This window comes from Rhinoraja longicauda, chromosome 39 (assembly GCF_053455715.1).
Source record: "Rhinoraja longicauda isolate Sanriku21f chromosome 39, sRhiLon1.1, whole genome shotgun sequence".
NCBI classification, from domain to species: domain Eukaryota; kingdom Metazoa; phylum Chordata; class Chondrichthyes; order Rajiformes; family Arhynchobatidae; genus Rhinoraja; species Rhinoraja longicauda.
The window spans coordinates 14,903,813-14,914,045 of NC_135991.1; the positions used below are offsets into that span (position 1 = coordinate 14,903,813).

Genomic DNA, 10,233 nt, shown 5'->3' on the forward strand with positions numbered 1-10,233 from the left:
TGGAGCAAGAATGCAGTGGGGCGACTTTACTGAGGCTTGTAAAATTATGTCAACTGCAGCAGGATTGAGTGGATGGTCACAGTTATTTCTCAGACCGGGGTAATCTGAACCCAGAGAACGTAAGTTTAACGGAAGGGGGGAAGAGTTAAGGGAATTCTGACAGGCAGGTATCCCACACCAAAGGTGGAGCAATCTTTTCATAAGAGGTGTTGGGGGCAGATACCATCACAGCAAATAAACAGCACTTGGACAGCCGTTTGTCTCGGATAGGAATGGAGGGATGTGGGACAAAGTACAAGTGAATGAGATTAACGTGGACAGGCATCTCGACCCGCATGGAGGTTTAATAAAGTCACCAGCGAGCGCCTTCCTGCCACAAGACCATTTCCGATACTGCTGCGCCATCTGCTGTGTCTCTTGGGTTCTGCAGAGAGTTCCAATGCCCATCGCTGTCTCCACTGCGCCCCGGCCCTGACACACATTCCATGAACACATCGCTCCCTCACCTCTGTGTTCCGCTACGCACCAAACTACAAAGATGCCAGCTGATACTGCTCAGTTAACATACTCATTGTCCTTACCTTAACTCATTGCGGCACTCAGAAACTGCCGGCCGGAAACCAATATTGAGCACAGGTACCTTCATTATATGTGAATCCTGTTGGGCCAGGTTGCGATCTAGTGTCAGAATTGTTAACATATTAATTATCCTTATCTTCTGTACCCGGTTAAGCACGGAGTCAAGAAGTCTCCACTTTTATGTAAAGTAAAAATAAAGTATAGATTCTGTAATTTACATATCAATCTTCCTCACCCTTGTACTTCCTTAGTAATTATCTTTTTGGTGGACAAATGCTCTGCTGTGCCAACTTAATTTTAGAGTTGGGGTCACAGCCCTTGACTGTGACACTCCTCTCTTTGTGCATGTAAAATAAACTCACTGCTGATGGTAAATCAAACCGTCCACGAGTCTTATTGAAGAGTTTGTCTTCCACACCTATAATGAGCGATTGACGGCACTGGGCCTGTACTCGCTGGAACATACAGAATAGTGAAAGGCTTGGATAGAGTGGATGTGGAGAGAATGTTTCCCCTAGTGGGAGAGTCTAGGACAAGAGGTCATAGCCTCAGAATAAAATTACGTTCTTTTTGGAAGGAGATGAGGAGAAATATCCTTATCCAGGGGGTGGTGAATTTGTGCAGTTTTGGTCTCCAAATTTGAGTAAGGATATTCTTGCTATGGAGGGCGTGCAGCGTAGGTTCACTAGGTTAATTCCCGGAATGGCGGGACTGTCGTATGTTGAAAGGCTGGAGCGATTGGGCTTGTATACACTGGAATTTAAGAGGATGAGGGGGGATCTTATTGAAACATATAAGATAATTAGGGGATTGGACACATTAGAGGCAGGAAACATGTTCCCAATGTTGGGGGAGTCCAGAACAAGGGGCCACAGTTTAAGAATAAGGGGTAGGTCATTTAGAACGGAGATGAGGAAGAAATTTTTCAGTCAAAGAGTGGTGAAGGTGTGGAATTCTCTGCGTCATAAGGCACTGGAGGCCAGTTCGTTGGATGCTTTCAAGAGAGAGCTGGATAGAGCTCTTAAGGATAGCGGAGTGAGGGGGTATGGGGAGAAGGCAGGAACTGGGTACTGATTGAGAGTGATCAGCCATGATCGCATTGAATGGCGGTGCTGGCTCGAAGGGCTGAATGGCCTACTCCTGCACCTATTGTCTATTGTCTATTGTCTATTGATGGCTGTGGAAACCAAATCAGTGAATGTTATTCACACAGAGATAGATGGATTCTTGATTTGTATATGTGTCAGAGGTTATCGGGAGTAGGCAGTAAAATAGGATTGCAAGGGAGAAATGGATCAGCCATGATTGAATGGCGGAGTAGACGATGGGCGGAATGGTCTAATTCTAACCCTATCACGTATGACCTTATGACATCTCCTTCCTGCACTCCATTGCGTTATTGGTCGTGATTCGTCCCACCACAGTGCTGTCGTTTGCAGACTTCTTGATGAAATTAGAGCCACATTTGGCCTTGCTGCCATGCGTAAAGGGAGAGTAGCAGAGGACTGAGAACGCATCCTTGCGGGGCACCAGTGTTGATGATTATTGCGGATGAGCTGCTGTCATTTATCTTCACCGGTTGAAAGTGTCAGAAAGTTGCAGATCCAGTGGCAGAGGGTGGAGCTGATTACTAGGTCCAGGAGCTTGGAGATTGGTTTGGAAGGGATTATAGCGTTGACCGCAGAGCTATAGCCGATAGATAGCAGTCTAACGGAGGAGTGCAGCGAAGGTTCACCAGGTTAATTCCCGGGATGGTAGGACTGACATATTATGGAAGGATGGATCGACTGCGCTTATATTCACTGGAATTTAGAAGGATGGGAGGGGATTTTCTCGAAACATATAAAATTCTTAAGGGATTGGACAGGCTAGATGCAGAAAAAACACTGTTCCTGATGTTGGGGGAGTCCAAAACCAGGGATCACAGTTTAAGAATAAGGGGTAGGCCATTTTGGACTGAGATGATGCAAACCTTTCTCACCCAGAGATTTGTGAATCTATGGAATTCTTTGCCACAGAAGGCAGTGGAGGCCAATTCACTGGATGTTTTCAAAAGAAGTTGAAGGGGAGGGGCAGCAAGGGTAGAGTGTGGGAAGGTGAAGGGGCGGAGCAGAGGGAGGGGTGAGGAACAGAGTTGGTAAGGGAGTGGGAGAGAAATGAGGAGATGGAAGGGGTGGGGGAGGGGGTGGGGGAGGGGGTGGGGGGATGGAGTGAGAGTGGGATAGAAGGGGAGGTAGTGGGAGGGCGAGGTGGAGAGGAAGGGGAGGGGCAGGGGGAGACGAAGGAAGAGGGGGTTGATGTGGGGGTGCAGGGAGGGGAGAGAGGAGGGCGGGCGGACAGGAAGGGGAGGGGGGAAAGGGAGGGGGACGAGCGAGACGGGGATGAGGAGGGGCAGGTGGAGACGGTGGGGGAGAGGCAGGGGCGGGCCAGGAGGGAGGGAGAGATTGTGATGGGAGGGACAACAAGAATGGGATAGCGTGGGGTGGTGAAGGGGGAGGGGCAGATGGGGTGGGTGTGAGAAGGACAGATATGGTGAGGGGGAGTAGGGACGTTAGATTTCGGGGAGGGAGATAAAGGGGAAGGAGAGGAAGAGGGTGGAGAGGAAGGGGAGGAGAGGAAGAGGGACGGAGACGAGGGGGGGAGGGGAAGGAAGAGAAGAAATGAGAGGCGAAGAAGAGGGAGGGGGGTAGTGGAAGAGGGGCCGGGCAGAGTAAGGGGGAGAGGAAGGGGAGAGTAAGTGGAGGGAGAGAGTAAGAAGAGCAGTTAGAGGAAGCGGGACGGCGTAGAGGAAGTGGGAGGTGGGAGAGGAAGTGGGAGCGGAGAAAGGAAGAGGGAAGGAGGAGAGGAAGACGCAGAGGGAGAGGGAGGGGAGAGGGAGAGGGAGGTGGATAGGAAGGGGAGAGGGAGGGGTAGAGGAGTGGAAGGAGGTGAAGGGGGAGGGGAAGAGGGAGGGGAAGAAGGGGGAGAAGGGGGAGAAGGTGAGAAGGCGGGAGAGAAAGAAATGGAAGGGGAGAGAGAGGGAAGAGAGGAGGTAGAGAAGGGGAGGAAGAGAGGGAGGGGAGAGAGGGAGGGGCGAGAGGGGGAGAGAGGGAGAGGAGAGAGGAGGGGGAGAGAGGAAGGGGAGAGAGGGAAAGGGAGAGAGGGAGGGGGAGAGAGGGAGGGGGAGAGAGGGAAGGGAGAGAGGGAGGGGAGAGAAGGAGGGGCGAGAAGGAGGGGGAGAGAGGGGGGAGAGAGGGAAGGGAGGGAGGGAAGAGAAGGAGGGGAGTGAGGGTGAAGAGAGGGAGGGGGAGAGAGGGAGGGAGAGATTGGGAGGGGGAGAGAGGAAGGGGGAGAGTGGGAGGGGGAGAGTGGGAGGGGGAGAGAGGGAGCGGGGGGGAGAGAGGGAGGGGGAGAGAGGGAGGGATAGATTGGGAGGGGGGAGTGAGGGAGGGGGAGAGAGGGAGGGGGAGTTTGGTAGTGGGAGAGAGGGAGCGGGGAGGGGAAGAGAGGGAGGGGAAGAGGGGAGGGAGAGAGGGAGCGGGAGGGGAAGAGAGGGAGGGGAAGAGGGGGAGGGGAAGAGAGGGAGGGGAAGAGAGGGAGGGGAAGAGAGGGAGGGGAAGAGAGGGAGGGGTAGAGAGGGAGGGGAAGAGAGGGAGGGGAAGAGAGGGAGGGGAAGAGAGGGAGGGGAATAGAGGGAGGGGATGAGATGGAGGGGACGAGAGGGAGGGGAAGAGAGGGAGGCGAAAAGAGGGAGGGGGAGAGAGGGAGGGGGAGAGAAGGAGGGGAAGAGAGGGAGGGGAAGAGGGGGAGGGAAAGAGAGGGAGGGGAAGAGAGGGAGGGGAAGAGAGGGAGGAGAAGAGAGGGAGGGGAAGAGAGGGAGGGGAGAGGGAGGGGAGAGGGAGGGGAAGATAGGGAGGAGAAGAGAGGGTGGAAGAGAGGGGGGAAGAGAGGGGGGAAAGAGAGGAAGGGAAAGAGTGGGAGGGGAAGAGAGGGAGGGGATAGGGAGGCGGAGAGTGTGGGGAATAGAGGGAGGGGGTAGGCGAGAAAGAAAGGGTGAGGGGGAAAGGATAAGGAGGAGGAGAGTAAGTGGGAGTGGGGAAGTGGAAGAGGGAGGGAAAGAGGAAAAGGGAGGGGAAGTGAAAGAGGGAGGGAGAGGGAGGGGGTAGAAGATGGAGGGGGAGGAAGACGGAGGGGAGAGGAAGAGTGAGGGGAGAGGAAGAGGGAGGAAGAGGGAAGGGGCGAGGAAGAGGGAGGGGAGAGGAAGAGGGAGGAGGGGGAAGAGGGAGGGGAAGAGGGAGAGGAGGGGGAGAGGGAGGGGGAGAGGGAGGGGATGGCGAGAGAGGTAGGGGAGTGGGGGAGTGGAAGACATGAAGGGGGGGGTAGCGCCAGTGACGAGGGGGGTGGAGGGAGAGGTGGAGGGGGTGGGAGAGGGGATGAGAGAAGGGGAGGGTGCAAAAGGGGAAGGGAAAGTCGGGCGGAGGTGAGGGATGTGGTAGAGGAAAGTGCGGGGAGAGGAAGGCGGGTAGAGAGGACGGGGAAAAAAGCAAGGGGAGGAGAGGGAGGAGGAGAGTATATTGATGAATAGGAGAGGGAGGGGAGGGGAGACAGGGGTAGGAGGTAGGGGATGAGGAGGGTCAGGTGGAGACTGTGGGTGAGTGGGAAAGGCCAGGAGGGTGCGAAAGCTTGAAGGGGAGGGTGAGGGGGAAGGGAGCAGAGGGAACAAGGGGGTGGGAAGGGGAGCAAAGGAGCAGCAAAAATGGGCGTGTGGGGAGCTGGAGGAGAAGAGGCAGGGGGGTAGGACGTGAGGTAAAAGAGGGAGATGAAGGGGAGGGTGAAGAGGAATGGGAGGGGGAGATGGAGGGGGAAATGGAGGGGGCAATGGAGGGGGAAATGGAAGGAGAAGAGGGGTAGGGGAGAGGAAGGGGGATGGGGAGAGGAAGGGCGATGGGGGGAAGATGGCGACAGGAAGGGGATGGGAGGAAGGGGGATGGGGAGAGGAAGGTGTATGGGGAGAGGAAGGGGACAGGAAGGGGATGGGGAGAGGAAGGGGGATGGGGAGAGGAAGGGGGATTGGGACAGGAAGGGGACAGGAAGGGGATGGGGAGAGGAATGGGGATGGGGAGAGGAAGGGGGATGGGGAGAGGAAAGGGATGGGGAGAGGAAGGGGATGGGGACAGGAAGGGGATGGGGAGAGGAAGGTATATGGGGAGAGGAAGGGGATGGGGACAGGAAGGGGGATGGGGAGAGGAAGGGGGTTGGGAGGAAGGGGATGGGGATAGGAAGGGGGTTGGGGAGAGGAAGGGGTATGGGGGGTGGGAAGGGGATGGGGGCGGAAGGGGGAAGGGGCAAGAAGGGGGATTGGGGAGGAAGGGGGATGGGGGATGGGGAAGAGGAAGGGGATGGGGAGAGGAAGGGGATGGGGACAGGATGGGGACAGGAAGGGGATGGGGAGAGGAAGGGGTATGGGGAGAGGAAGGGGATGGGGACAGGTAGGGGGGATGGGGAGAGGAAGGGGGATGGGGGGAAGGGGATGGGGACAGGAAGGGGGATGGGGAGAGGAAGGGGGATGGGGAGAGGAAGGGGGATAGTAAAGGGGGATGGGGAGAGGAAGGGGGATGGGGAGAGGAAGGGGATAGGAAGGGGATGGGGAGAGGAAGGGGATGGGGAGAGGAAGGGGGATGGGGAGAGGAAGGTGTATGGGGAGAGGAAGGGGGATGGGGAGAGCAAGAGGATGGGGACAGGATGGGGACAGGAAGGGGATGGGGAGAGGAAGGGGTATGGGGAGAGGAAGGGGATGGGGACAGGAAGGGGGATGGGGAGAGGAAGGGGGATTGGGAGGAAGGGGATGGGGATAGGAAGGGGGTTGGGGAGAGGAAGGGGTATGGGGGTGGGAAGGGGGATGGGGGCGGAAGGGGGATGGGGCAAGAAGGGGGATTGAGGAAGAAGTGGGATGGGGAAGAGGAAGGGGGATGGGAGAGGAAGGGGGATGGGGAGAGGAAGGGGATGGGGAGAGGAAGGTGGATGGGGAGAGGAAGGTGGATGGGGACAGGAAGGGGGATTGGATGAGGGGGATAGGGAGAGGGGGATGGGGAGAGGAAGGGGAGGGGAGCGGAAATGGAAGGTGGAGCGGAAGGGGAAGGGGGAAAGGGGAGGGGGAGGAAGGATTAGGGGATAGAGGAGGTGGGAGAGGAAGGTGTAGAGGGAGAGGAAGGGGAAAAGTGGAGTGGAATGGGAGGGAGTTGGGAAGGGGGAAGGGAATGGCGGAGGAAAAAGGGAGGGGGAGAGGAAGGGGAGGGGGAGAGGAAGGGGAGGGCGGAGAGGAAGCGGGAGGAAATTTTGTGGAGAGGAAACGGGAGGGGGAGAGGAAAGCGGTGTGGGGAGAGGAAAGGGGAGGGGAAGGAATGGGAGCGAGGGGGTTATGAAAGGGAGGGAGAGAGATGGAGGTGGATAGTCAATGGGAGTGCCAGAGGGAGTGGCGAGTGAGGGATGGAGGGACAGAGGGATAGGGCAGAGGGAGGGGTAAAGTGAGGTAGAGGGAATGACAGAGGGAAGGGTAGGTGAAGGGAAAGAGGAAGGCGGAGAGGCTTAGTCAGTGGAAGCCCAAGGGGTACAGCGGGGGCGGGGCAGAGCAATGGGCAAATGGAGAGGGAGGGGGAGGGGCAGGTTGTGGGGAGGGGCAGGGTGTGGGGGAGGGGGAGGGTGTGCGGGAGGGGGAGGGTGCGCGGGAGGGGTAGGCGTGGGGGAGGGGCAGAGTGTAGGGGAGGGTTAGGGTGTGGGGGCAGGGTGATTGTATGTGTTCTTGCATTTTTATTGATTATTCTTATTGGTCTTAATGTTTCAACTGCGGGTAATGTTTCATTTCACTACACATTTATGTGTATGTGACAAATAAATGACTATTGACTCTTGACTATTGACTATTGAGGGGAAGGGGGGGCAGGGTGAGGGGGAGGGGCAGGGTGTGAGGGAGTGGACGGGGTAGGGTGTGGGGGAGGGGAGCGGGGCAGGGTGTGGGGGAGTGGGAGGTGTAGGGTGTGGGGGAGGGGAAGTGGGTAGGGTGTGGGGGAGTGGGAGGTGGAGGGGCAGGGTGTGGGGGAGTGGAAGGGGGGGAAGGGTGTGGGGGAGTGGGAGGGGCAGGGTGTGGGGGAGGGGCAGGGTGTGGGGGAGGGGAGGGGGAAAGGGTGTGGGGGAGTGGGAGGGGTCGTGTGTGAGGAGATGAGGGGGCAGGGTGTGGGGGAGTGGGAGGGGGAGGGGCAGGTGTGGGGGAGGGGGAGGGGGGGGCAGGGTGTGGGGGAGTGGGAGGGGCAGGGTGTGAGGGAATGAGGGGAGGGGCAGGAGAGGGTGTGGAAAGGGGATGGAGGGAATGAGACGTTGAGGGGGAGAGGTTGGGTGACAGGGAGTACAAGGGGCAGAGGGAGAGGCGGAGGAAGGGGAGGGGGAAGGGGATATGGGGGGGGGGAGGGGGAGGAGAGGAGGAGTGGCGCTGCAGGAGATGGGGGAGTGAGGGGGAGGGGCGTAGGGAGGGAGAGGGGAGAGGCGAATGAAGGGGGAGAAGCGGCGGCGCAACGGTGCAGGGGAGGGCGGGGCGTATGTGCGGGGCGAAGGGAGTGGGAGGGGAGGAGCTTGGGGAGGGGAGGTGAGGAGCGCAGGGATTCGGAAGGGAGGGACCTAGGGAGTGGGAGGGATGTAGGGAGGGGGAGGGGCGTGGGGAGTGGGAGGGGAGGGCGTAGGGAGTGGGTGGGGAGGGGCGTAGGGAGATGGAGGGGAGGGTCGTAGGGAGGGGAAGGGGAGGGTCGTGTGGAGGGGATAGGGAGAGGGAGGGAAGTGGGGGAGGAACGAGTGGATGGAGGTATGGTGCAGGGGAGGAAAATAGGGAAAGGGAGGGGAGCAGCGGAGGGGTGGTGTAGGGGAGGGGCGGAGGGAGAGGCGGAGAGAGGTGGAGGGGAGTGCGGAGGGATGATGTAGGGTAGGGGAGGAGGAGTGGTGCAAAGGATGGTCGTAGATGGGGAGCGACGTTGTGTGGTAGGGGCGGAGGGATGGTGCAGGGGAAGGGTGTGGGAGGGACGGAGATGTGGTGCATGGGAAGGGCGGAGGGAGGGGCAGGGGGAGGGATGTGGGAATGGGAGGGGGTGTGGGGGGGGAGGGGTTTGGGAATGGGAGGGTGTGTAGGAGAGGGAGGGTGTCTGGGAATGGGAGGTGTTGTGGGGGGAGGGTGTGGGAATGGGAGGGGTTTTGATAGAGGGAGGGGTGTGGGAATGGGAGGGGATGTGGGAATTGTAGGGGGTGTGGGAGTGGGAGGGAGTTTGGGGGAAGGGGGTGTGGGAATGGGAGGGGATGTGGGAGTGGGAGGGGGTGTGGGAATGGGAGGGGGTGTGGGAATAGGTGGTGTGTGTGGGGGGAGGGAGTGTGGGAGGGGGTGTGGGGGGAGGGGGTGTGGGAGTGGGGGGTGAGCGGGGGAGTGTTTGTGGTGGGGAGACAGGGAGGAAGGTGGGGGGAGGAGGGCGACGCTCTGGTGGTGTACGAGACCTGGGCTACAAGGAGGCGCAGACGGCCATGGAGGGTTTGAACGGGTCCGAGCTGGCCGGACAGCCCAACAGCGTGCACTGGGGCTTCGTCACCCCCCCCCCCCCAGGACCAAGAGGCGGAGTGGCCGCAGGAGAAGCCGGAGCTCGGACATGAAACGTCACTGAGCCGGGACGGAGTGTGGATCGACCGGTGGGACGGAGGCGGGGACCGGGACGCTCCCGCAGATCGCAGTGCCCAAACTGAGCCGTGCGTTACAGGGGCCGTTTAATTTCAGTCTGAACTGCCTTGGGGCTGAGGAGAGGGTGGGGAGGGAAGGGTGAGGTTGGCTCGTGCAAAACAGCACTCAGAAATAAAGTATTTTAGTTTAAAAAGAAAATCTTCAGTCTGAAGAAGCATTTAATGCGGGGCCCTCGAAAATGCGAGGCCCGTAGCATATGCTACTTTTGCTAATCGGTTAATCCGGCACTGGGCCTCTGGGGCTGCAAGGCAGTAACTCGACCTCCTCGCCAAGTTTGCAGCGTTCAAGTCAAACTATGCTGTATGGCACAGGTAATCTATCTGTGACCATCGCAGAGCCATTGAGGATGCCTAGAGGGAATTTCGGACCAATCTGGAGACTTAAGACAGTGAGACGGGTACCCGCAGATTGTGGCAAGGCTTGCACGCCAGAACGGGCTACAAAGCGAAGGCGGGCAACATCGATGGCAACAATGGTCCCTCCCCGAAGAGCTCAATGCATTCGCCGGCCCTTTGAACAGGATGTCTGGAGGAATGTCACCTGCCCAGTGAGTCTTTGGTGTACCTGCACCAACGGTTACTGAGGCAGGCGTAAGAGCGGCCACCGATCGGCCACCCTGAGAGTGAATGTGTGGAGTGCAACTGGCTCGGATGCAGTACCCTGCTGTACACTCAGGACTGTGCTGCCAAATTCGGCTCTCACCGCCTCTACTAGTCTGCAGGAGACTAGTGTGTGGTGGGCGGATCATGAACAATGACGACACGGAGCACAAGAGGAAGACGGGGAGCTGAGCAACACAGTGGGTTTCGGGAGAGCACCCTCTCACTCAAAGCCAGCAAGATGAAGGAGCTAGTTATTGTATGCATGAATCTTGATGAAGCACCTGCCTCAATCTGCATCAATGGGCCAAA

At 58.4% G+C, this 10,233-nt stretch overlaps 1 pseudogene; it reads left to right on the top strand.

The window, feature by feature from the left end:
- Positions 1-9,248, top strand: part of LOC144611227 (RNA-binding protein 8A-like) — a 25,824-nt pseudogene extending 16,576 nt beyond the window's left edge.
- Positions 9,249-10,233: the final 985 nt, after the last annotated feature.